We start from the raw sequence: 25647 nt of genomic DNA on the forward strand, positions 1-25647 counted from the left end.
GCAGCAGGTGTGTCCTATCGGGCAGGAGACACGAAGGTCATGATCCCTAGGACCGACCAGTATGTCCCGAATGGAAAGTACATCAAGCCACCAGTTTCCTCTGCGAGCCGACCTGCTATCCATCCTTGGATACTCCTCCCTCTTCCACTCCACCATCATCCACACCACAAGCACCATCCACCCATCTGATGTTCCTACAGATCCTTGAGAGGTTCGACCGGCAAGACCGGTGGATGGAGCAAATGGAGCGCCATAACAAGCGCTGATACAACTATCTGAAGGAACTCATAGTTGGTACACACCCACCTCCAGAACAGAAGGATAACCTAGACTCCCCTTCATCCAGTAGTACAGAGAGCCATGGCAAACCAGACACTGGAGACGATACTTCCAGCCCTACCTTACTCCTAACTAATGGCACGGAGGACCGTGCCAAGCCTTAAGTGTGGGGAGGTCAGTCCTTGACTTCCGAAGGTAACTTCTCTCTCTTAACACCAACATTTGAATTTTTCTTTTGTTAAATAGGATAGATTGCATGATAATAATTGTTTGCATGTATGTTTTGCTTGGTTGAAGTAATAAATTTCTCTTTCAAGACCCTTTTTATAGCATTACACTAATTTAAATTGAAAATTTGTGTTAAACTTGTTTGAAGACTGTAAATTGGAACATGAACTATAGCTAAGAACACACAACCTGTGAGATTTGAGATTAATCATATGGTTACACTATTTAACCATAACATTCCATTCTTGTGTGTTCCCTTCTCTATGATTGTAATCTATGTTTTGTTCCATTCTATATGTCCATTGTTTAGTGTATTTACATGCTTGCATATGATTGAGGCCATCATTTGTTATTAGCTCACTTATCCCAAATAGCATACCCTTTTAATTACCTTTGTTTGCCACTTTGAGCCTTTGATGACAGGGCATTTTGGCCAGTTTTACTGACCTTTTCTTTACTGTTTTTAGGGTAGTTTCATGCATTTTCTTAGGAAATAAGCTAGTTTTAGGTAGATATTCACTTACATCTTGATTCAAGCATACATTGTGCACTTTACATGATTTCATGAGGATTTTGCATGAATTTAAGGACAAAATTGGATGTTGCATTTCCCATGACGTGGCCTAGAACTTTGATGCACGTTATTGCTTAATTTCAGGACAAAGGAAGCAAAGAAGAACCACATTAGTGGCTACGTTAGTTACACTAACGTTAACACTAATGTGGAATGGGAGTAACTTGCAAAGTTAATGAGAAAAGTGATTGCCAATAACGCTCTCGAAGCCATCATTGCCCACGTTAAGAGTCACGTTAACTAAGTTAACGTGAACTCTAACGTGGAAGTAAAGAAATGGAGCCAACGTTAGTGACACTTAACATTATCACTAACGTTGGACCAAGATCATGAGTGGCCATGTTAGAGTCCATGTTAACTTAGTTAATGTGGCCTCTAACGTTAAGAAGAAAGGGGGGGAGCCAACGTTAGTGACACTCAACATTGTCACTAACGTTGGCCAAAGCACATTAAGCCACGTTAACTCCCACGTTAACCTAGTTAACGTGGAAGCTTACGTGAAGGAACAAAGTGGTCGACAACGTTAGTGACGCCCAATATTGTCACTAACGTTGGAAGAACACAAGCCCCCAATGAGCCACGTTGACTCCCATGTTAACCTAGTTAACGTGGAAGCTAACGTGAAGAAAGAAGGTGATCGCCAACGTTAGTGACACCCAACATTGTCACTAACGTTGGAAAGAGCCACACATGCCACCATAAGCCACGTTAACTCCCACGTTAACTTAGTTAACGTGGAAGCTAACGTGGATAAGGGAAAGATGAGCCAACGTTAGTGACACTCAACTTTGTCACTAACGTTGGAGATGGCTAGCAAGGCCACGTTAGAAGCCACGTTAACCTAGTTAACGTGGACTCTAACGTGGAAAATAGGGGCAATTTGGAACGTTATTGACAATGGTAAGTGTCACTAACGTTCTCGAAGGATGGCAAGCCTACGTTAAAAGAGCCACGTAAACTAAGTTAACGTGGACTCTAACGTAGGGAAGGGGGAGGCTTCTCAACGTTATTGGGAAAGTTGAGTCCCAAAAACGTGTGCGAAGGACATAGTGGAAACGTTAGTGGCAACGTTTGTGCCACTAATGTTGAGGTTAACGTGGCTTTTAACTTTAGTGAGGAACGTTAGTGAAAAAGATGATTGTCACTAACGTTCTCGAATCCATATTTTCACTGAACGTTAACACCACTAACTTCCTGAACCAAAGCCCCTGCCCACTTCATACTTTCTCTCTGCAAGTAAAAGCTAAGCCCAATGAAGAAGAGAACTGCTTCAAACTCAAGATCCAAAGGCCCAAGACTTGAAGAATCAACTAGAAGAATAGAAGAGTAGTATATATAGGAGTAGCTTTGAAATATTTTGGGGAGTTGGAAATTATAGGGAGACTCTTAGCATAGGAACTACTCTCTGTATTTACTTTCTCTGCACTTATAAGTTTTCATCATGTATTTTCCATCTTTGTTTTCATTTTCCAGAGCTATGAACAACTAAACCCCTGTCATTGGGTTAGGGAGCTCTGTTGTAATTTGATGGATCAATACTAGTTTTCATTATTCTTCTTCTATCTTTTCTCTTGATTTTACTTGAAAGCTTTCGATCTTCATCCAATTGAGTAGTTATCTTGAAAAAGAAGCTATTCATACTTGGATCTCTTCTGAACCTTGAAAGAGGAATGAAAAGATCAAGCTAGAAATGCTTTCTCATGCTGGACCAAATTGGGTTTGGGTGGATATGTGACTATAATGCTCTCAACAATTGGTTTGGAAAATGCATGTGGTATAATCAGTGACCATACTTCATCTCTTCTCATGAGCAATTGACCAAGGAATTGTCTATTGATCAAGATTTGAGAGATTGAATTACAAGAAATTGTAATTCAATCACTTAAGATTACCAAGGAGATCAATGAGTGCATTGATTGAGGAAGAGATGAAAATGAAATTGATCCGGAGAATACAATCTTACCCATTCTCTTTAATTTCTGTTATTTACTTTAATGAGCAATTTCCCCATTCCCATTTACAATTCTGCAATTTACCTTCAGTCATTTACTTTCAGATCTATAATTCTAGCATTTACTTTCCTGTCAATTACCTTCCCGCCATTTTATTTTCTGCAATTCTCAACTCAAATTCTGGATTTGCTCAACTAGAACAGTCCTCTAATTAAAGTTGCTTGATCAATCAATCCTTGTGGGATTTGACCTCACTCTATTGTGAGTTTTTACTTGACGACAAATTCGGTACACTTGCCGAAGGAAATTTGTTGCGAGACAAGTTTTCCGTGCATCAAGTTTATGGCGCCATTGCCGGGGATTGATTGTGCATCAACAATGATTAGATTGGAGGATAACTAGATTGAGCATTTTATTTTTGTTTGATTTAAATTTCTGTTTTAGTCATTTACTTTCTGTTTTAGATAACTTCTTCCCTTCCCCTTACTTTTTCTTTGTTATTTACTATTCATCTCACTAACCCACTAACTGTTTGATATATTGCATTACTCACACTAACAGTAATTCTGACAGATATACTTTCTGCACCTATTCTCTTTGCTTGTACTTATTGGTTGTATGCAGGGAGAAGAAGCGGGGCTTCAACTTCCTTTGATTCTAAACCTGAGAGAACCTTCCTTAGACTAAGGAGGGAGGCAAGAGAAAAACGTGTAGTTGGTGCTGAAGAAGAGGAGGAACACTTTGAGGAATACTTTGAACCAAACATGGAAGAAAACATGGAAAACCATCATGAAGAAGAGGCTCACAACCATGGTAGAGGAGGTCGAGCAAATCATGCTGGGGAGGATAGAAGAGTTTTAGGCTCTTACATCAATCCAAACCCAGGAAACTGTGGAAGTAGCATTCAAAAGCCAACCATCCATGCCAACAATTTTGAACTGAAGCCACAGCTCATCACCCTTGTGCAGAACAACTGTTCGTTCGGGGGGAGTGTCCAAGAGGACCCAAATCAACATTTAACCACCTTCCTGAGAATATGTGACACAGTAAAATCTAATGGTGTTCATCCTGACGCCTATAGACTGCTCTTATTTCCATTCTCACTCAAGGATAAGGCAGCCAAGTGGCTGGAATCTTTCCCAAGGGAAAGCTTGACAACTTGGGAAGACGTGGTGAACAAATTTTTAGCAAGATTTTACCCTCCTCAACGAATCAATAGTCTGAGAGCTGAAGTCCAAACTTTCAGGCAACAAGATGGTGAGACTCTATATGAAGCATGGGAGAGGTTTAAAGACCTAACAAGGAGGTGCCCACCAGATATGTTCAATGAATGGGTGCAGCTGCACATTTTCTATGAAGGGCTCTCTTACGAGTCAAAGAAGGCCGTAGACCATTCATCCAGAGGATCTTTGAACAAGAAGAAGACTATTGAGGAAGCCATAGATGTCATTGAAATAGTAGCAGAGAACGACTACTTCTATGCTTCCGAAAGAGGGAACACAAGAGGAGTAATAGAGCTAAATAATGTAGATGCTCTGCTGGCCCAAAGCAAGCTCATTACCCAGCAGCTAGCTGACCTCACCAAGAAGATGGAGAGGAACCAAGTAGCAGCAGTATCCACTTCATCAACAACCCAAGAAGGAGTGAATGAAGAAGCAGAGGGTAGTCAGGAGCAAGCCAACTACATTGGGAATTCACCTAGGCAAAACCATGATCCATACTCCAAGACCTACAACCCTAGATGGAGGAATCACCCAAACTTTGGGTGGGGAAATCAACAAGACCAAAGCCTTGATCAAAGACGCCCAAATCCAAACAATGCAGCCACCCAACACTTCACATCTAGACCATATCAACACCCCCAAAATAATAACTCCCCACATTCATATCAAGGCCAGAATAACCCTACTCAGCCTGACCTGTCATCATTTGATGAAAGAATCTCAAGGATTGAGAATCTACTTGAAGGCCTAAGCAAGGAGATTCAAGACAACAAGGTCTTCAATGAGGAAGTGCGAGCCAGTTTCAAGAACCAGGGAGACACAATCAAGAGGTTGGAATCTCAAGTAGGATATCTCTCTGAGCAAATTTCCAAACCCACAAATGGATTCCCAAGTGACACAGAGAAGAATCCGAGAGGTGAAACAAAGAAGGTAAGATGGGAAGATTGCAAGATGGTCACTATAAGTGATAAGGAGACTGAGGACAAGCCAAGCAAGCTGTCAGAACAACCTGAAGATACCTCAGTAGAGGAGGTGGAAAAAGATTACCAAGAACCAGAAATCTCAAAATAGGAGTTGCTGAGACTCTATGCACCTTTTCCCCAACTGCTCAAGGGACCTGTGGAGAGGAGAATATACTCAAGATTTCTTGACTTATTTGCATCTCTGCATGTGAAAATACCATTCATCAAGACTATCCAACAAATACCTACATTCATCAAGTACATGAAGGAGTTGCTTCCCAGGAAAAGCTCACTCAAGGGAGGCCAAACTATAGTGATGAACAAGGAATGCAGTGCCCTCATTCAAACGCAGTTACCTACAAAAAGAAAAGATCCAGGGAGTTTTCATGTCCCCTGTGCCATAGGAGAAACAATGTTTGATAGAGCACTCTGCAATTTGGAGCAAGCATCAACTTAATGCCTCTATCCCTGGTGAAGAGGCTGCAGATCAATGAGATATTACCCACAGATGTAGTCATCAGGCTGGCTGACAAAACTCAAAAACAAGCAAGAGGGGTGGTGGAAAACGTGTTGTTAAAAGTGGGAAAATACTTTCTTCCCGCAGACTTTGTCATCTTGGACATGGAAGAGAGTCACACTCACCCAATCATATTGGGAAGACCATTCCTAGCTACAGCCAGAGCACTCATAGACGTGGAGCGAGGGGAGCTAATATTGAGGATCCATGATGAACAACTCAGCTTCAATATCTTCAAACTCTCCCAAGAAATAGACCAAGAAAACAAAGAACTAAGCAATGATCATAACGGGATGCTGACAGAGGAAACAAGCACTGAGGCACCACCAACACATCTGAGAACCCCACTGAATGATGAACAAGGCAAATAGCAATCGTCACAGCTCAAGGAGAAGCTGGAGGAACCTAAACCACCAGAGGCAAGTGAAGACAACACCAAAATTCACTTAAAAGAAGAAGTCGCCAAGAGCAGGGAAGCATCAAAAGGGACAAAGAAGAAGGTACCAAGGGGGTGGAGGAACAAGAAGATCCCTACAGAAGGCTTCTCTCCAGGAGATAAAGTGATTTTAGCTTACTTCCCAGATATCCCCCCTAATCTCCCCACTGTACCATCTCAGTTACCTAAGGTCTTCACTATCAACAGAGTTCTTTCCTTAGAACATGTAGAGATCATTGATACAACCAATGGATATAAGTCCAAGGCAAGAGGGGAGGACTTGAAGCATTATCAACCACCCTGATGAAGGAGAAACGTCAAGCTAGTGACGCTAAAGAAGCGCTTCATGGGAGGCAACCCATGTTTTATTAGCTTTTACTAGTGAATAAGTCAATATTCATAAATTCCAACCCAAACTTGGTGAAGTCCTTATATTGCAGTATATAGTGAAGAACAAGTATGGTGTTCAAAGCGTACCAAGAAAGCATGAATGCAACAGAGAGCATTCTAGTCTTGGAGCTTTGAACAGAACTTTTCATCACAATGCTTCAAACTAAGTTTGGTGTCACCCCATGGTGCCACCAAAATGCATAAAGGGATACACAGTTAGTTAGTTAGTTGGAGTTCATGAATAAACAATCTAATCTTTTCTTCTCTTTATTATTTTAGCCGTAAAAAAGCTAAATTGATTTTTTTATGATATTTCTTACTTTCTTGTTTGATCTTTATAGGGAAAGGAAAGGAGCATTAAAAGAGATTGATTGGACAATTTAATGGGAAAGGTTTGGCCACTTCATGAAGAGGGCACTACACACGTGCCTCAAGGGGGAATGCATTGGGAATGGTTGCCATGCAACATTAGAGGAAGAACAAACTTGGAAAGTGAACCAACTCCATCATAAAGTTGAGAATCCTCGTGCTTACTCCATATAAAACCCCATCTGTTCATCATACACCAATCCCATCAATCCACACCTTTCATCTCTTCATCACTTCTCTATATAAGTGAATCAAATCCACACCATCTCCACATTCGAAATTCATACCCCTTGCACTTCACTTTCCAGCAACCAATTCTTCAACTTCCCACTCTCTAAATCCCACATCTCTTCCCTTCACTACACCCTTTTGCTTTAACTTCATTCATGGCATCATCAAGCTCCAAGAGGCAGAAGAGGAAGGAACCAACGGAGAACATTCCCTTCGACGAGAAGAGATTCAAGACTGCCTTCCATGAACGAGAATTTGAGCGGATAAAGCTCAAAAAGATACTGCCCGAGTTAACCTTCCAAATCAATGAAGACGAATGCCCACAGATTCGGGAGAAGATTGAAGAAAGAGGGTGGCAATTGCTCACCAATCCAGAGGGGAAGATCAATGCAAACCTCATTAAAGAGTTCTACGCAAATGTGGTCAGAGAAGACAAAACCAGAGACCCAACCTTCAAAAGCTATGTAAGGGGAAAGGAGGTAGACTTCAGCCCAAATGCTATAATAAGAACTCTTCACCTGAAATCACCACACTTTGATGAGCCTAGCTATCATGCAAGGATAAGTAAAACCCAAGACAATGATGAGCTCACCGAGATAGTGACTGACATCTGTGTTATAGCAGCTGACTGGGAGAGGTATGGAGATGGGAGACCTCAGTTCATCAAGAGGGGAGACCTTAGCCCAGAATCCAAGGGGTGGTTTGAACTCGTGAGGAGGTCTATTCTCCCTGCTGCAAATAATTCAGAGGTAAATATTAATCGAGCAACTATGGTACATTGCCTAGTACAAGGTGGAGAAATCAACGTGCATGAACTTATAGCTAAGGGAATTTAAGATTCAGCTGAGAAGCTTGAATCAGGTGCCAGGCTTTGGTACCCCAGCACCATTCTCCGATTGTGCACAAAGGCCAAGGTGGTCTTTGAAGATAGTAATCCAGACTGGGTTAACCCAGGGAGGCTAATGACAACCCATCGTATGGCCTATACTACACCTGCTCAGCAACAAAGAAGGCCACAAATAGGGAAACTAAAAGCAAAGGAAGGAGCTCACCAAGAGGAGTCTCATCAGGAAGAATATCAACAGGGATAGCATCCTTACCCAGCAGATTTGAATATGAATCACCTTCTAAGAGCTATCGAAGATTTGGGGATGAGACATATGGAAGGACAAGAGCAAATATTGAACTGGATGAGCCAACAAGAAGAGTGGAAGAAACAACAAATGGAGCAGCAACAGGAACAATACTTCCAGCTCACTCAAACCATCCACCAAGTTACTGAGAGGCAAGAACGTCAAGATAAGAATTTGTAGGAACTCAATCAGCGACAAATAGCCCAGATGAAAGCATTCAATGAGTTCACTGTACTTAATGAAGGACGGCAACTACATCGGGAGGAGTTCAACGTCAACACTCAAGCCAAGTTAAACTACATGTCCAGTAATATGCATCATCTACACTATGCCATCCCTACATATGATGAGGTCCAAAAAGATTTTGTAGAACAAGAAGAGAGAAAAGTGAAACAGCAAAAGGAAACACTCAAGAAGAAGATGGAAGATGGTGGTTTCTAGAAGAAGCTGCTTGGAAAAGGCAAGGGAAGTGGGAGCACAAGCAATCAAGAAGGAGAGCATGGACATCCACAAGAGTAAAAGGTGGTGGAGTTCCTTCTTTGGTCCATCTTTCTCTATGCTTTAAATAAGGAAGATCTTGTATGAAATAGAACTTGCTTCCATTTCAGTTTAAACATTTCTAAATTCTTTCTTTTAAGTTTTTGTTGAAAAGGTTTATGATATCTAGTCCTCATGTCACTGCATCCTTACTTTGCTTACTTGTATGTTTGTCCCTTTAAATCAAATAAAAAGAGAATGAGTGCTTTTAAAAGACCAGAGAAGAGTTCATAATATGGAGTAAGTCCATGAGTTTGTGGTGTGGTCATAAGTTAGCTAAGTTGGTTCAACCATAAGGTGGAAAGATAACTATCTGTCATGAATACTATGCTTGAGACACACCCCATGAGATTAGATAAATAAGAAGATCCTAATAAGAAAAAGGAAAAGAATAATCAAAGTTGAGGAATAAAAGAAAAATAGTAAGCAATAAGGCTAGGCACCAATAGTTTTAATCTTGAAGCATGTGTCTGTGGTGCTCCTGTGTGAGGGATCTACTTGGATGAATAAGCTCTTAGGGGTGCCTTATCACTTGGTAACTTGGGTTAACTAACCCGGGATTATCAGCTGAAAGTCCACTATCAAGAGTAACCCTCACCACAGAGCATTTAGTAACCCAAAGAGGTGCTGGACACCAAGGTCTCAAGAAAAGAAAATAAATAAACTCTGTGCCTGTGGTGTGCATGTATGGGGGAGAGACTTGAGCAAGTAAGTCCTTAGGGGTGCTTCAACACCTAGCACCTTGAACCAACTGGTTCGGGAGTGTTGGCTGAAAGCTTATTTTAAAGAGTTGCCCCCTTACAGAGCACTTAGCTTAAGAACAAAAATAAGCCCTCAAATAACAATAAAAGGATCAATGAATAAAAGTCTCATGGGATGCAATAACAAGTGAGTATTCTAGGACATGATAAAGGTCTGAAAGCCAGGAATAAGCCTAAGTTGCTATGCATGAAACCACCATAAAACCAGGGACATGACTTCCACAAGAATGACCCATTTCTCTTGGCATTCCATTCATCATTCTCTTGTTCCAGTACTTGCTTAGGGACAAGCAAGCTTTAAATTTGGTGTTGTGATGCCAGGGCATTTTGGCCAGTTTCACTGACTTTTTCTTTACTATTTTAGGGTAGTTTCATGCATTTTCTTAGGAAATAAGCTAGTTTTGGGTAGATATTCACTTACATCTTGATTCAAACATATTGGGCACTTTACATGATTTCATGAGGATTTTGCATGAATTTAAGGACAAAATTGGATGTTGCATTTCCCATTACTTGGACTAGAACTTTGATGCACGTTATTGCTTGATTTCAGGACAAAGGAAGCAAAGAAGAACCACATTAGTGGCTACGTTAGTTACACTAATGTTAACACTAACGTGGAATGGGAGTAACTTGCAAAGTTAATGAGAAAAGTGATTGCCAATAACGCTCTTGAAGCCATCATTGCCCACGTTAAGAGTCACGTTAACTAAGTTAACGTGAACTCTAACGTGGAAGTAAAGAAATGGAGCCAACGTTAGTGACACTTAACATTATCACTAACGTTGGACCAAGATCATGAGTGGCCATGTTAGAGTCCACGTTAACTTAGTTAACGTGGCCTCTAACGTTAAGAAGAAAATGGGGGGGGGGGAGCCAACGTTAGTGACACTCAACATTGTCACTAACGTTGGCCAAAGAACATTAAGCCACGTTAACTCCCACGTTAACCTAGTTAACGTGGAAGCTAACGTGAAGGAACAAAGTGGTCGACAACGTTAGTGACACCTAACATTGCCACTAACGTTGGAAGAACACAATCCCCCAATGAGCCACGTTGACTCCCACGTTAACCTAGTTAACGTGGAAGCTAACGTGAAGAAAGAAGGTGATCGCCAACGTTAGTGACACCCAACATTGTCACTAACGTTGGAAAGAGCCACACATGCCACCATGAGCCACGTTAACTCCTACGTTAACTTAGTTAACGTGGAAGCTAACGTGGATAAGGGAAAGATGAGCCAACGTTAGTGACACTCAACTTTGTCACTAACGTTGAAGATGGCTAGCAAGGCCACGTTAGAAGCCATGTTAACCTAGTTAACGTGGACTCTAACGTGGAAAATAGGGGCAATTTGGAACGTTAGTGACAATGGTAAGTGTCACTAACGTTCTCGAAGGATGGAAAGCCTACGTTAAAAGAGCCACGTTAACTAAGTTAACGTGGACTCTAACGTAGGGAAGGGGGAGGCTTCTCAACGTTAATGGGAAAGTTGAGTCCCAATAACTTGTGCGAAGGACATAGTGGAAACGTTAGTGGCAACGTTTGTGCCACTAACGTTGAGGTTAACATGGCTTTTAACTTTGGTGAGGAACGTTAGTGAAAAAGATGATTGTCACTAACGTTCTCGAACCCATATTTTCACTGAACGTTAACACCACTAACTTCCTGAGCCAAATCCCCTGCCCACTTCATACTTTCTCTCTACAAGTAAAAGTTAAGCCCAATGAAGAAGAAAACTGCTTCAAACTCAAGATCCAAAGGCCCAAGACTTGAAAAATCAACTAGAAGAACAGAAGAGTAGTATATATAGGAGTAGCTTTGAAATATTTTGGGGAGTTGGAAATTATAGGGAGACTCTTAGCATAGGAACTACTCTCTGTATTTACTTTCTCTGCACTTCTAAGTTTTCATCATGTATTCTCCATCTTTGTTTTTATTTTCCAGAGCTATGAACAACTAAATCCCTGTCATTGGGTTAGGGAGCTCTGTTGTAATTTGATGGATCAATACTAGTTTTCATTATTCTTCTTCTATCTTTTCTCTTGATTTTACTTGAAAGCTTTCGATCTTCATCCAATTGAGTAGTTATCTTGAAAAAGAAGCTATTCATACTTGGATCTCTTCTGAACCTTGAAAGAGGAATGAAGATATCAAGCTAGAAATGCTTTCTCATGCTGGACCAAATTGGGTTTGGATGGATATGTGACTATAATCCTCTCAACACTTGGTTTGGGAGATACATGTGGTATAATCAGTGACCATACTTCATCTCTTCTCATGAGCAATTGACCAAGGAATTGGCTATTGATCAAGATTTGAGAGATTGAATTACAAGAAATTGTAATTCAATCACTTAAGATTGCCAAGGAGATCAATGAGTGCATTGATTGAGGAAGAGATGAAAATGAAATTGATCCGGAGAATGCAACATCTCCTAAGCCCAATGAACTCCCCATTTCTGATCTTACCCATTCTCTTTAATTTCTGTTATTTACTTTAATGAGAAATTCCCCCATTCCCATTTACAATTCTGCAATTTACCTTCAGTCATTTACTTTCAGATCTATAATTCTAGCATTTACTTTCCTGTCAATTACCTTCCCGCCATTTTATTTTCTGCAATTCTCAACTCAAATTTTGGATTCGCTCAACTAGAACAGTCCTCTAATTAAAGTTGCTTGATCAATCAATCCTTTTGGGATTCGACCTCACTCTATTGTGAGTTTTTACTTGACGACAAATTCGGTACACTTGCCGAAGGAAATTTGTTGCGAGACAAGTTTTCCGTGCATCATCCTTTTAATCACCTTCTGTTCTATATTTTACCACATCACTAGCCTTAAGTGGAAAAATAATTAATTACCCCAAGTGAATCTTTGGTTAGCTTAAGATAGAGATTGTGTATTAATTAAGTGTGGGGAATTGTGGGAACTTGGGTTGATGAAAGTGTACAGTATTTTATTAACAAAAGTATTGGAAATTTGGGTGCATGCTCATGTGAGCCCAGAAAAAATTAAAAAGTCATGTGCATTGATATGTTATGTTTACTTTTATATTTTCAATAAAAAATAAAAAAAATCAAACAAAAAATATTCAAATAAATAAATAAATAATGGGACAAAATTACCCCAATGTTAAGTTTAATGAAAGATCAATGCATATGTGATAAAATTAAAAGTGATGCATGAGTATGTGATACAAAAGTGGGAATTTCGGGTAGCTAGGCATGACTTTAGAATTACATAGAGTGTGTGTGTATGTCAGGTGAAAGCTTAGGTTAATCAAAGATTCATATTTTAGCTCACTTGGCCATACATATATCCTCACCCTTACCTTAGCCCCATCACAACCTTGAAAAGACCTCATGATGTTTGCATTGGTATACTAAATTTTTGTTGATTGGTTAGATGAAGAACAAAGTCTAGAAAGCATGACTAGAGAAGAATAATGCATCAATAATGCATCAAGAACCGCAACTACTTAATAAATTTGTAGCCGTTCGGGAAACGCAGGCAATTCTCCGCTGTAATTGCCCATTTCTGTTGTAGTGTTTCTTCAGGTCAACCTCTAGGAGGGTCACAATACAAAATATACAGTGTGGAGAAATCTAACTACATATACAACATAGCCTAAACACATAACATAACAACTCAAAGGTGACATCTTTACTTGGACAGAAAATCTCTAGACGCTCAACAAGGTGCCTCTTGACCTGTATCTGAAAATCAACAATATATGTATGGAATGAGAACTAGAGGTTCTCAGCATGGTAAAGGTGCCTGCATAGATAATAAATAATGTCCTGGAAAAGCTAGAGGCATCCTAGAACTCTGATAAACCAGTATTTTATAGTTTATCTTGTGCGCAATTGAGTGGTTATATCAAGTCTTTGCACACTTATTCATATATTTGGCATGATTTTACAATTCCTTTTCAATTTTGTTATATGATTGAAAACTTGTTTCCTAAGCCTTTAAATTGTGTATTTTTAATTCCCCTTAATACCATTCGATGCCGAGATCTGTGCGTTACGTGTTTTCAGGCTATAAAGGGCAGGAATGGCTTAGAGGATGGAGAGGAAGCTTGCAAAAATGGAAGGAACACAAGAAATAAAGGAGACAACCAGCGAGAAGTGACACGCACGCATGGCTCACGTATGCGCGTGAAGCAGAGTTGGCACGGCAACACGTGCGCGTGCCTGACACATACGCGTGATACGCAAAGATGACCAGCGACGCGTACGCGTGACTGACGCGTACGCATGACATGCGCTACCTGCAAAAATCGCAGAAAATGCTGGGGGCAATTTTGGGCTGAGTTTGGACCCAGTTTTCGGCCCAGACACACAGACTAGAGCCAGGGGACAAGCAGAGACTCAACACACTTCCTCATTCGCATAGTTTTAGTTTTAGATTGGAATCTTAGAGAGAAATCACACTTCCTCTAGGTTTTCTTCACATTCATAGTTCTAATTTTTATGCTTTTTATGCTTTTGCTTTGGATATTGAGAAGAGTCACTTCCTCCATTGAAGTTTCTATTATTCTAGTTTGTTTCCTTATTCTCTTACTCTTTTATTGCCCATTAACCCTGTTCAGATAAGGATGTTTATGATTTTGGGATTTATTAATGCAAAGAACTATTTTTACCTTTAATTAATTTTCAGTTATTATTTTATTTAGTTTATCATGTCTTCTTCTTATTCTCTTTATATGCCTGTGAACGTTATATTCATGACAATGGAGTAGACTCCCAACTTGACTTGGGGATTGATTAAGAGGAGACCCTTGAGTTGAATTACTCAAGTGTTAATTTTAATTGGAAGTTGTTGGCCAGCTTTCCAAACACTAACGCTAATCCTTCCCAAGGGAGAGGATTAGGACTTGTGAATAGAAGTTGGCTTAATCACTTGACTTTCCTTTATTCGGTAAGGGTCAACTAAGTGAAAACAACAACTGCTTGATATTACACTTGGAAAAATCTAACAAGGATAGAACTTCCAATTAATCTACCCCCAGTCAATGCTTTTTTTTATTATATAAATTCTCTCGCTAATTTTCATTGCTTTAAATTACAATCATTTATTTTCCTGTTCTCCAACTCTTAAAATTTCTCGAAAAACTTCTGACTAATAAAATAGCACTCTTTTGTTAACTCGTTGGGAGACGACCTGGGATTTCTACTCCCAGTATTTTCATTCTAATTTTGTGACAACCCTTTTAAATTGATAAGCGGAATTTTCGTCAGTTAAGAACTGTACTTGCAACCCTGTTCTTATTATAAATTCTTAATTGGAAATTTTCCTCCCATTCAAACTCCAACACTCAGATTCTAACTTAAAGATTATACTAAACCAGAAATTCAGTAATCTATTTATAGGAATCTAGTTCTAATCTAACTCTGCACCTTCTGCTTCCCTCAAACCTGCTAATCTCTAGGTGCAATAACCCTCATCACACCTCCACCAAAAGAGAGTCTCTCAGAAATATACATACACATATAAATCAAACAAAGAAAGCATAGATAGAGTATAGATACATCAAGTAAACAAGCAGATAAACATCGCTAAGTAGTTAGGCAAACCAAAAACAAATGCACATTCAAGAAAAACATACAAATGCATATGATGTATGCCTGCCTATGGCTGATGAGTCTCATATGTCGGTTATATAGCCAAACCCAACATGTCCGGTAGCTAATCATTGGACAGACCCTCTGTGCGCACATCCCCAAGCTCAAAAATATCCATGGAAAAAACTCCAAGCTCAGATTAATATATATATATATATATATATATATATATATAGGTGGAACCCGGAAAGATAAAATACCCGGTCACATCTTGCGACAGAGAGTTAACAGGATATCGAGTTTCAACTTGGAGCAAGTGGTGACAAGCCACTAAATTCACCCAGGGAAACTCATGTCCCAAATAATTCAACTATATAAGTCATGCGGATATTTCAATCATAATTCATCAATGTCAACATCATTATCAATCATGTCTCATTTATCATTTACATTACCTCATCAAGTCAATCATTCGCTTCTCAAATCTCATTCGATGCCAAAACTAACTCCATCAACACACTTACTCGTATTATGTAGCCTAAAACCTAGCCAACAGATTTTAAATAGAATTTTCAGAGGTTTGGAAAAACTAGAGGAATGATTGATAGTTCAAAAATTGTGAATTTTCATCAAAACAATGATTTTGGAGGGTTACAAGCTTGCCGGAAAGGTCAAACAGTTAGAAACAAAGTTTTAATAAAAAACAGAGCATCGTGCGTATGCATGGTATTGTGTGTACGCACGTACCAGACGAACTTCCCTTCATGTGCGTACGCATCATAGTGTGCGTATGCACAACTTGCGAAATCCCCTGGGTGTGCGTATGCACACCCCATCGTGCGTACGCACGAATCTCACAACTCTGGTATGTGCGTGCGCACCATAGTGTTCGTACGCATGCATACTAAAAATTCTGGTTTACTACAAAATTATGTTTTAAACCTAAACTTCAAACGCATAACTTTTTCGTTAAAAATTATTTTTAGTCTATTCTTCGAATATTACAAATTTCATAGACCTAATTTTTGTTCAAAATAAGTTTTACAAAATTTGGAGGTCCAGAAACCAAGTTATGACCCACAGAAGTTGGTCAAAAATTATATTTTAACCAAAAACTCAAACCTCAAGTTTCCCAAACTTTTCAATTCAACAACCAACCAAATCTTAACCAAATTCATCTCAAGCCTTCTCATGACTCACTGAACACTATTCCATAAATTTTCAATTATTTTGTTACCCAAAGATACCAATGCTTCATTATCAACTCAACATCAAATTCATCACATATATGCATGTAAACAACAATGGTATCAAATTCAACCACTTCACTATCAAATTCAGCATCATACTCATTTCACACATACACATACATTAATCCCATTAAATTTAACCATTCAAACATTCAAGGCTATCCTAAGACAACTAACCAAAGTTGTCACGCAACATTATAAATTAATTACAAGATGTCAAAACCATACCTTGGTCGATTCTTTCATAAACCCGGAACACCTCAAAAACCTCTCCTCCACAAGCTTCAAGTATCCAAATGTCATATCAATAAGCTCAACCACCGAAATTTTGTTCCAAACCACCAATTGGACTCTCATTCAACATGAAACAAAATCTAATTCATACAATATCACTATAATTAACATAGGACTTACCAATTTTAATAATTCACAGGGGTTCAAGGGTTCCTTACCGTTCCCATGGGTTTATTGGATAAAATCCAACAATTTTCTATAGCTAATTTGATCCTAAAACATCAAAACATCACAATTCTCAATATCCACAAACCAAAATTTTCAAATTGAAAGGAGGAGAGGCTAGGTGAGTGATAATGAGAGAATTTATCGTTGATCTAGAATAAATCAAAGCAATAATCAATTCGTTGGTAGCATAGTCCAAACCAACAATGAACTCTCACAATCAAATGTTAAATTCGATACAAAATAACCGAGAGTAATTAAACCTCGGGTCGTTCTTCCCTAGGAGTTGCAATTAAGGTGCTCAATTATTGGCTATAGGGAAATGGGGGATTAAAAGGGAAAGCAATAAAAGCAATAAAACATGGAATTTAAATACTAAAAAGAGATCTTGGTGAGAATTGGGGGATTAAGGATTCCTATCCTAGTTGTGGACCACAAACATGGTAATTGTGTGTGAATTATTCCTAATTAGTCTATCCTAACATCAAGGATAAGTCAAAAGGGCATAATTGATTCCAATCCCTAAGTCCTAGTAAACACTAGTGGGTCACTTAGAGTCAACGGAAACCAAACCAATTAACAATCCTCACACAATGTGGAATGGACATCCACAACTTAATTTCACCCAAACAACCAATTTCTCGACCAAGAGTGTGAAAATTAAACATGCAAGAAAAGCAAGGAATGAAACAAGCATGTAAAGAATTAAAGTCAAAGCAATAAAATGCAAGGAAAGCAAAATTCAAATGCAAGAAACCTCTTGGCAAGGATTGGGAGCTAAGGTTACCTATCCTAGCCATTGACTACGAACACATGATGATTATGAAGAGTTAATCCTACTTCGTCAACCCTACATCGAGGATAAGTCAAATAGGCATAGTTGATTTCAATCCCTAAGTCCTAGTCAACACTATTGGGTCACTTAGAGTCAAGGGAAACCAAATCAACTAACTACTCTAATATATCAAACAAGAATGGATATCAATGACTCAAGGGTCACCAAAGTCATCAATTTCAAGCTAAGAGTGAAGAAAAACTATGTAAAAACTAAGCCAAGCATTTTGTCAAATACTTGGTGTGCATGAGAATAAAATAATATTAAATTGCATTGAAAATAAAATCTAACTACCAAATGCAAGAAAATCATAACAACAACTAAAGAAAGCAATAAATGATCATAAAAACATAAATTGTATTAATTGAAATTAAAATTAACAGAGTGTTCATAACATCAAAGTGACAAAATAAAGGAAATAACAAGAGAAATAAAGAAGATAAAGACAAGAAGGCATGAAAACATAAAGGAAACTACATCAAAACAAGAATTAAAGACTGAAATTAAAGGAAATTAAACTAAGCCTAACCTAATTCTAGAGAGAGGGGGGAGCTTCTCTCTCTAGAAACTAAGAGAAGAACATATAAAAGCTAAACCCAATTGTCCCCCTTCTTCCACATGAATTGGGGTTAAAATAGCTTCAAGAATGGGTTAGATTGGGTTCTGGAGGCCCAGAATTCGCCCCCAGCAATTTGCATTAATGAGCTCACGTGACTCGGGTCACACGTACGCGTCACCAAGCAAAATTCACTTCCACGCGTACACGTCGCCGAGCTCACACTTGTGTGCATGCACAGATTGCTAAACTTCCAAACTCCATTTCTTCACGGTTTCTTCCCTTTTGCATGCTCTTTTTCTCACTTCTTCAACTCATACTTGCCTTGGAAACCTAAAATCACTTAGCAAACGCATCAAGGCATCAAATGAGATTAAAGTGAATAAAATTTAGCAATTAAAAGGCCTAAAGAGCATATTTTCACTTTCAAGCACAATTTAGGAAGAAATCATGAAACTATGCTATTTCATTGAATAAGTGTAGGAAAAGTTGATTAAATCCACCCAAAAAGAGCAAATAAATACCATGAAATGTGGATTCATCACAGAGAAAATGCAACTTCCTTACCACTTCGTTTGGATGGTTTTAAAGAGTTTGGCACGGTGGTCGCATGGCCGCATATGGTGCGGCGATCGGAGGATTGTGGATTGAATGGGGTTAGGGTTATTGTTTGCTCCCCTTCCACCAATTCAGCATGATTGCCTTGTGATTTTAGGGAAGAATGGCCGAGTTCGAATATTTATATGGTGGGCATTGGGCCCGATTTGGGCCTGGTCTAACTAGTTTGACCTATTGGTTCGGTTTTGGGCCATGATGAGCGGATAATTTATACCCTTTTTGGCATTATTTTTACATAGTTTTTAGTATGTTTTAGTTTTTTTATTATATTTTTATTATTTTTTATTCAAAAATCACATTTCTGGAATTTACTATGAGTTTGTGTGTTTTTCTGTAATTTCAGGTATTTTCTGGTTGAAATTGAGGGACCTGAGCAAAAATCTGATTCAGAGGCTGAGAAAGGACTGCAGATGCTGTTGGATTCTGACCCTCCTGCACTCGAAGTGGATTTTCTGGAGTTAAAGAAGCCCAATTGGTTCACTCTCAATTTTGTTGGAAATTATACATCTTGGTCTTTCCAGCAATATATAATAGTCCATACTTTTCCCGAGATTTGATGGCCCAAACTGGCGTTAAAAGCCAGCCAAAAACTTTCTGGCGTAAAACGCCAGAACTGGCACATTTCTTGGCGTTTTACGCCCATTCTGGCACCCAGGGTGGCATTTAACTCTAACTTGAGGCATATGCACGTGAAAGCTTGAAAACTCAGCCCAGGCACGCACCAAGTGGGTCCCGGAAGTGGATTTCTGCACTATCTGCACTTAGTTGGATGAGCTGGAGAGTTCAGACTCAATGCTTTCGAAAATGCTAAAATTTACAAGGAGAAAGAAAAAAGATGGCATGACAGAAAGCTGTCATCTAGAGTCTTTGAGCCAGGACAGAAGGTTCTACTATTTAACTCCAGGCTCAGATTGTTCCCTGGGAAATTGAAATCCTGGTGGAAGGGACCATATGTGATTACAAGTGTGTTACCATATGGATATGTAGAGCTTCAGGATATTGACTCTGACAAAAAGTTCATTGTTAATGGACAAAGAGTCAAACATTATCTTGAAGGTAATATTGAGCAAGAATGCTCAAAACTGAGACTAAATTAAAAGCTCAGTCAAGTCCAGCTAAAGACAGTAAAGAAGCGCTTGCTGGGAGGCAACCCAGCCATTATAAAAAATTAGATGTTTGTAACAATTATATTAGTCTATTTAATTTTGTTATCTATGTTAGTTACATGCATTTCAGTGAATAAGTCAGAGAAATGGAGGTTCAAGACATAAAGCAGAAGAATCACAGAGAAAAGGAGCTCACTGGCGTCAAAACGCCAGTAAAGGGGCATTCTGGGCGTTAAACGCCAGAATGGCTATCATTCTGGGCGTTTAACGCCAGAAATGACAGCATTCTGGGCGTTCAGAAAAATGCCCAGTAAAGAAGGAATCCTGGCGTTTAACGCTAGCCAGGGTATCTGGCTGGGCGTTAAATGCCCAAACAGGCAGTCAAGTGGGCGTTAAACGCCAGAATGGATAGCATTCTGGGCGTTTAACGCCAGGATGACACAAGGGAGGTAATTTTGTTTCAAATTCGATTTTTTTAATTTTTCATGTTTTAATTCATAATTTTTTGCATCAAACATATTTGAAACGTTCATCTTTCAATTTCTATTTTCAAATATTAATAATGTTTCCAATTCTTTTTAATTCGCTTTTTAATTCTTTTCAATTCCTTTCAAAACGTTTTCAAAACTTACATATCTTTTCAAATTCTTTTCAAATCCTTTTAAACGTTTTCTTGTATACAGTAATAAGTTTTCAAAATTAATTGCATCATTCTTCTTCTAATCCCTTCTTTCTTCTTTTGCTCGAGGACGAGAAAATCTTTTAAGTTTGGTGTGGAAAAAGCTTTACTTTTTGTTTTTCTATAACCATTAATGACACCTAAGGCCGGCGAAACCTCTAGAAAGAGGAAAGGGAAGGCAGTTGCTTCCAACTCCGAGTCATGATTGATGGAGAGATTCATCTCAAAAGCCCATCACTAGAAAGAGGATGGAGCAAACAAGAGAGCCCACTCATGGACCTCAACAAGAGCCATGAGGGAAGAGCAACAAAGGCAAGGAAGAGACATAGAGGAGCTCAAGCACTCCATAGGATCTTCAAGAGGAAGAACTAGCCGCCGTCACTAAGGTGGACCCGTTCTTTAATTTCCTTGTTCTTATTTTTCTGTTTTTCGATTTTTATGCTTTATGTTTTGTCTATGTTTGTGTCTTTATTACATGATCATTAGTGTCTAGTGTCTATGTCTTAAAGCTATGAATGTCCTATGAATCCTTCACCTTTCTTAAATGAAAAAAAAAGTTTTCTGAAAAAGAAAAAGAAGTACATGAATTTCGAATTTTATCTTGAAAATAATCTAATTATTTTGATGTGGTGGCAATACTTTTTGTTTTCTGAATGAATGCTTGAACAGTGCATATTTTTGATATTGTTGTTTATGAATGTTAAAATTGTTGGCTCTTGAAAGAATAATGAAAAATGAGAAATGTTATTGATAATCTGAAAAATCATAAAATTGATTCTTGAAGCAAGAAAAAGCAGTGAAAAACAAAAGCTTGCGCAAAAAAAAAAAAGAAAAAGAAAGAAAAAGAAAAAGCAAGCAGAAAAAGCCAATAACCCTTTAAACTAAAAGGCAAGGGTAAAAAGGATCCAAGGTGATGCCAAGGCATCATAGGCTAGTTTCACTAGCAATTTTCTGTTAGTTTTAGTTGTTTTATGCATTTTCTTGAGCTTAAAGTAACCAAAAATGGGTAAATGAAGAACAAAGTAATGAACCATCCAAACAATATGATTTTGATGCAAATTCCATGAGTTTTAGTTATATTACTTAAATGCTATGAATGAAAGATTTCTCATGAAATTTTGCAAGACTTTGATGCAATTGTTTGGATGATTTCAGGGAAGAAGAGGCTAAGCAAGGAAGCAACAAAATCAATAAAGGAAGCTTGTATATAACATGTGGAGTTTAAGTTCCAGTTTAAGCCTAAACTGGAGCTTAAACGCCAAAATCATGAAGGATAAGAAATGCTGGGATTGAAGTTTAACCTCCAGTTTGACCTCAAACTGGAGGTTAAACGCCAGAATGAAAAGCCTCACTTAAGGAGCATTCCACGTTTAACCTCCAGTTTGACCTCAAACTGGAGGTTAAACGCCAGAATGAGTAAGCCACCCAGGGAGGAGTTCCACGTTTAACCTCCAGTTTGACCTCAAACTGGAGGTTAAACGCCAGAACCAGGAAGAGTACCAGGGGCCATTCCACGTTTAAGCTCCAGTTTGACTCAAACTGGAGCTTAAACGTGTTCGATAGTTTCTCCACTCCAGGGTTGCTCTCTCCAAGCTTCCACGTTTAACCTCCAGTTTGACCTCAAACTGGAGGTTAAACGTGTTCGATAGTTTCTCCACTCCAGGGTTGCTCTCTCCACCTCCACGTTTAACCTCCAGTTTGACCCCAAACTGGAGGTTAAACGTGTTCGACACCTCCAGGGCCACCATTCCAAGCTTCCACGTTTAACCTCCAGTTTGACCTCAAACTGGAGGTTAAACGTGTTCGACCTCCAGGATGCCTCATTCCTTTTCCACGTTTAACCTCCAGTTTAACCTTAAACTGGAGGTTAAACGTGTTCGACTACATTACTCTCCAGGGCTACCATTCTTCCATTTCCACGTTTAAGCTTCAGTTTAACCTTAACTGAAGCTTAAACGTGCTTTTACAAATGGCCTCACTGGAAGTATCTGGCGTTTAAGTTGCAGTTTAAGCTTAAACTACAACTTAAACGCCACTCTTGAAAAGGGTTTCTGGGCCAAAAATATTGTGATTTAAGTTAGTCTTTGAGCACAATTATTAACTTAAACTTACTTTGGTATGAAACCCAATTGAATATCATGGTTTATGGGATTGGGCCTGAAGGATTGATGAGTTTGAAATCTCAATTTGTTGAGTCATGTGTCATTATTTGATTATCACTAAGTTGGCTCAATAAATGTTACAGGACTTGGATCAACAACCTCATCAAGATTATGGATCATAAACCCAAGGCAAAAGGAAAGCAAGGAGAGGCCTCAAAGCCCAAGAAGCACAACTGAAGCTCAATATAGAAAGTGTATAAATAGGATAGAAGTTAAGTTAGAGAGGACTTTACTTTCACTTTGAGCTAGTTTTTCCTTTTCTTTGTAATTGAATTCAGAGCTATGATTCACTAAACCCCCTTTCATTGGGTTAGGGAGCTCTATTGTAATTCAATGAATCAATAATAGTTTATCTTCTTCTTCAATCTTTTCTCTTGAATTTTGTTAGAAAGCTTCTCGATCTAATTCCATTGAGTAGTTGTCTTGGGAAAGAGACTACTCATACTTGGAATCCTTCGGAGCCTTGGGAAAGGAATGGAGGATTCATGCTAGAGAAGCTTTCTCACAGTGGATTGGATTGGGGTTTGGATGGATATTGTGACATGTAATCCTACCAAATTGTGGTTCATGAAATTGTGTGGTATAATCAGTGATCAAGCATCATCTCTTCTTATGAACATTTAAACCAAGGGATTGGGAATTTGTTTGTTTTTAGAGAGCATTGGTGAGCCAAGGAATTGGGATCCAATCATATAAGATTGCCAAGCAAAATTCAATGAATGCATTGGTTGAGGAAGAGATATACATGTTTTGATTCGGAGATTTCAATATCTCCTAAACCCAATGAATTCCCCATTTCTGATTTCACTTTCTCTTTACATTCTGCAATTCAATTCTTGCAATCACCCCCATTCCCTTTTAATTTCAGCAATTTACATTCTGCTCTTTAATTCATGCAATTTAAGATTCGGCCATTTAATTTTCTTGTCATTTACTTTTCCCGCCAATTTTACATTCCGCAATTCTCATCTCAATTCTTGATTCCGCTCAACTAGAACACACTTCTAATCCGAATTGCTCAATCAACCAATCCTTGTGGGATTCGACCTCACTCTATTGTGAGTTTTTACTTGACGACGATAACCGGTGCACTTGCCGGAAGGAATTTTGCCGATCGTGCAATTTCCTAAATCGTAGCATAACTAGTTTATGTGCATCAAGTTTATGGCGCCGTTGCCGGGGATTGGTTTTCGATTGACAATTCTCAAATTGGAAGCTAACTAGATTGAGCAATTTTCTCTTGCTTTGTTAATTCTGTTCTAGATATTTGTTGAATTTTAATTTCTGCACTTGGTTACATGCTTTCCTTCTTTATGCCTTTAAATTCATGCAACTAACTCACTGACTCACTAACTGTTTGATTTAATTCCTCAATTGATCTAACCATACTCTTCCATTAACCAAGAGTATTTTACTTGTTTGTGTTTGAGCCGTGTTCTTGTATGACAGGTAGGAGAGGAGAGACATCAACTCCTCCATATACCGAACCGGAAAGGACCCTTCATAGACTTAGAAGGGAAGCAAGAGGGAAGAGAGTAGTGGGAGAAGAGGAATCTGAAGGAGAATATGAGGACAATTTTGAGGAAGCTCTAGATCTCAACATGGATAGAGAAGTTCACAACCATGAGAGAGCTGATGGAAACAATGCCATTCCTGAGAGGAGGGTTCTTAGTTCATACATAAACCCAACCTCTGGGAATTGTGGTAGTAGCATCCAGAAACCACCCATTCAGGCCAACAATTTTGAGCTCAAGCCACAGCTAATATCATTGGTGGAAAATCATTGTTCCTTTGGAGGAAATGCTAATGAAGACCCAAACCAACATCTCACAAAATTCCTGAGAATTTGTGACACTGTGAAGTCCAATGGAGTCCAGGAAGATGCCTATAAACTGCTCTTGTTCCCATTTTCACTTAGGGACAAGGCAGCTAAGTGGCTGGAATCATTCCCAAGGGGGAGTCTAACCACATGGGATGAGGTGGAAGGCAAGTTTCTGGCACGTTTCTACCCTCCACAAAAGGTCAATAGGCTTCGATCTGAGGTCCAGACTTTTAGACAACAAGATGGTGAAACTCTCTACGAGGCATGGGAGAGATTCAAGGACTTGACAAGGAAATGCCCACCAAACATGTTCCATGATTGGGTGCAATTGCACATCTTCTATGATGGGCTCTCTTATGAATCAAGGAAGGCTGTAGACCATTCATCAGGAGGTTCATTGAACAAGAAAAAGACTGTGGAAGAAGCCATTGAAGTGATCGAGACAGTGGCTGAAAATGAATACTACTATGCATCAGAAAGGCACAACACTAAGGGAGTCATGGAGCTGAACCAGGTTGATACAATTCTGGCCCAAAACAAGGTGTTTGCCAAGCAACTAGCAGAACTTACCAGGCAATTAGAAACAAAGCAAGTGACTGCAATACACACACAAGATCAAGAGGAAGTAGGCATTGAAGGAGGTGATTGGGAAGAGGCCAATTATGTGGGAAACCAACAAAGGCAATCATATGATCCACACTCCAACACTTACAACCCAGGCTGGAGAAACCACCCAAACTTTGGGTGGGGAAACCAACAAACCCAACCACAAAACCACAAACCTTACAACCACAACCAACAAAACAATTCCACATACCAAAACTCCAACCAAAGATCATACCAAGCCACACAACACACTTACCCCCAATCGTCATACCATGACCAAAGTAATCAACCTACCCAACCCAATCCTAACCAACAATTTCAAGATCAATTAAACCGGATGGAAGGAATGATGGCAACCATGAGTCAAGACATAATTGAATTGAAAAGCT

The 25647-nt window shown here is 39.1% G+C and overlaps 2 non-coding genes across 2 annotated transcripts; both read right to left on the reverse strand.

Moving 5' to 3' along the window:
* Positions 1 to 4250: 4250 nt before the first annotated feature.
* LOC112781676 (small nucleolar RNA R71) lies at positions 4251 to 4357 on the reverse strand. The gene has a single exon (XR_003192438.1). It is a non-coding gene; the product is annotated as a small nucleolar RNA R71 (small nucleolar RNA).
* A 20500-nt stretch (positions 4358 to 24857) lies between these two features.
* LOC112781936 (small nucleolar RNA R71) lies at positions 24858 to 24961 on the reverse strand. The gene has a single exon (XR_003192682.1). It is a non-coding gene; the product is annotated as a small nucleolar RNA R71 (small nucleolar RNA).
* Between the last annotated feature and the right edge of the window lie 686 nt (positions 24962 to 25647).

The sequence above is a fragment of the Arachis hypogaea genome, chromosome 19 (assembly GCF_003086295.3).
Source record: "Arachis hypogaea cultivar Tifrunner chromosome 19, arahy.Tifrunner.gnm2.J5K5, whole genome shotgun sequence".
NCBI classification, from domain to species: Eukaryota; Viridiplantae; Streptophyta; class Magnoliopsida; order Fabales; family Fabaceae; genus Arachis; species Arachis hypogaea.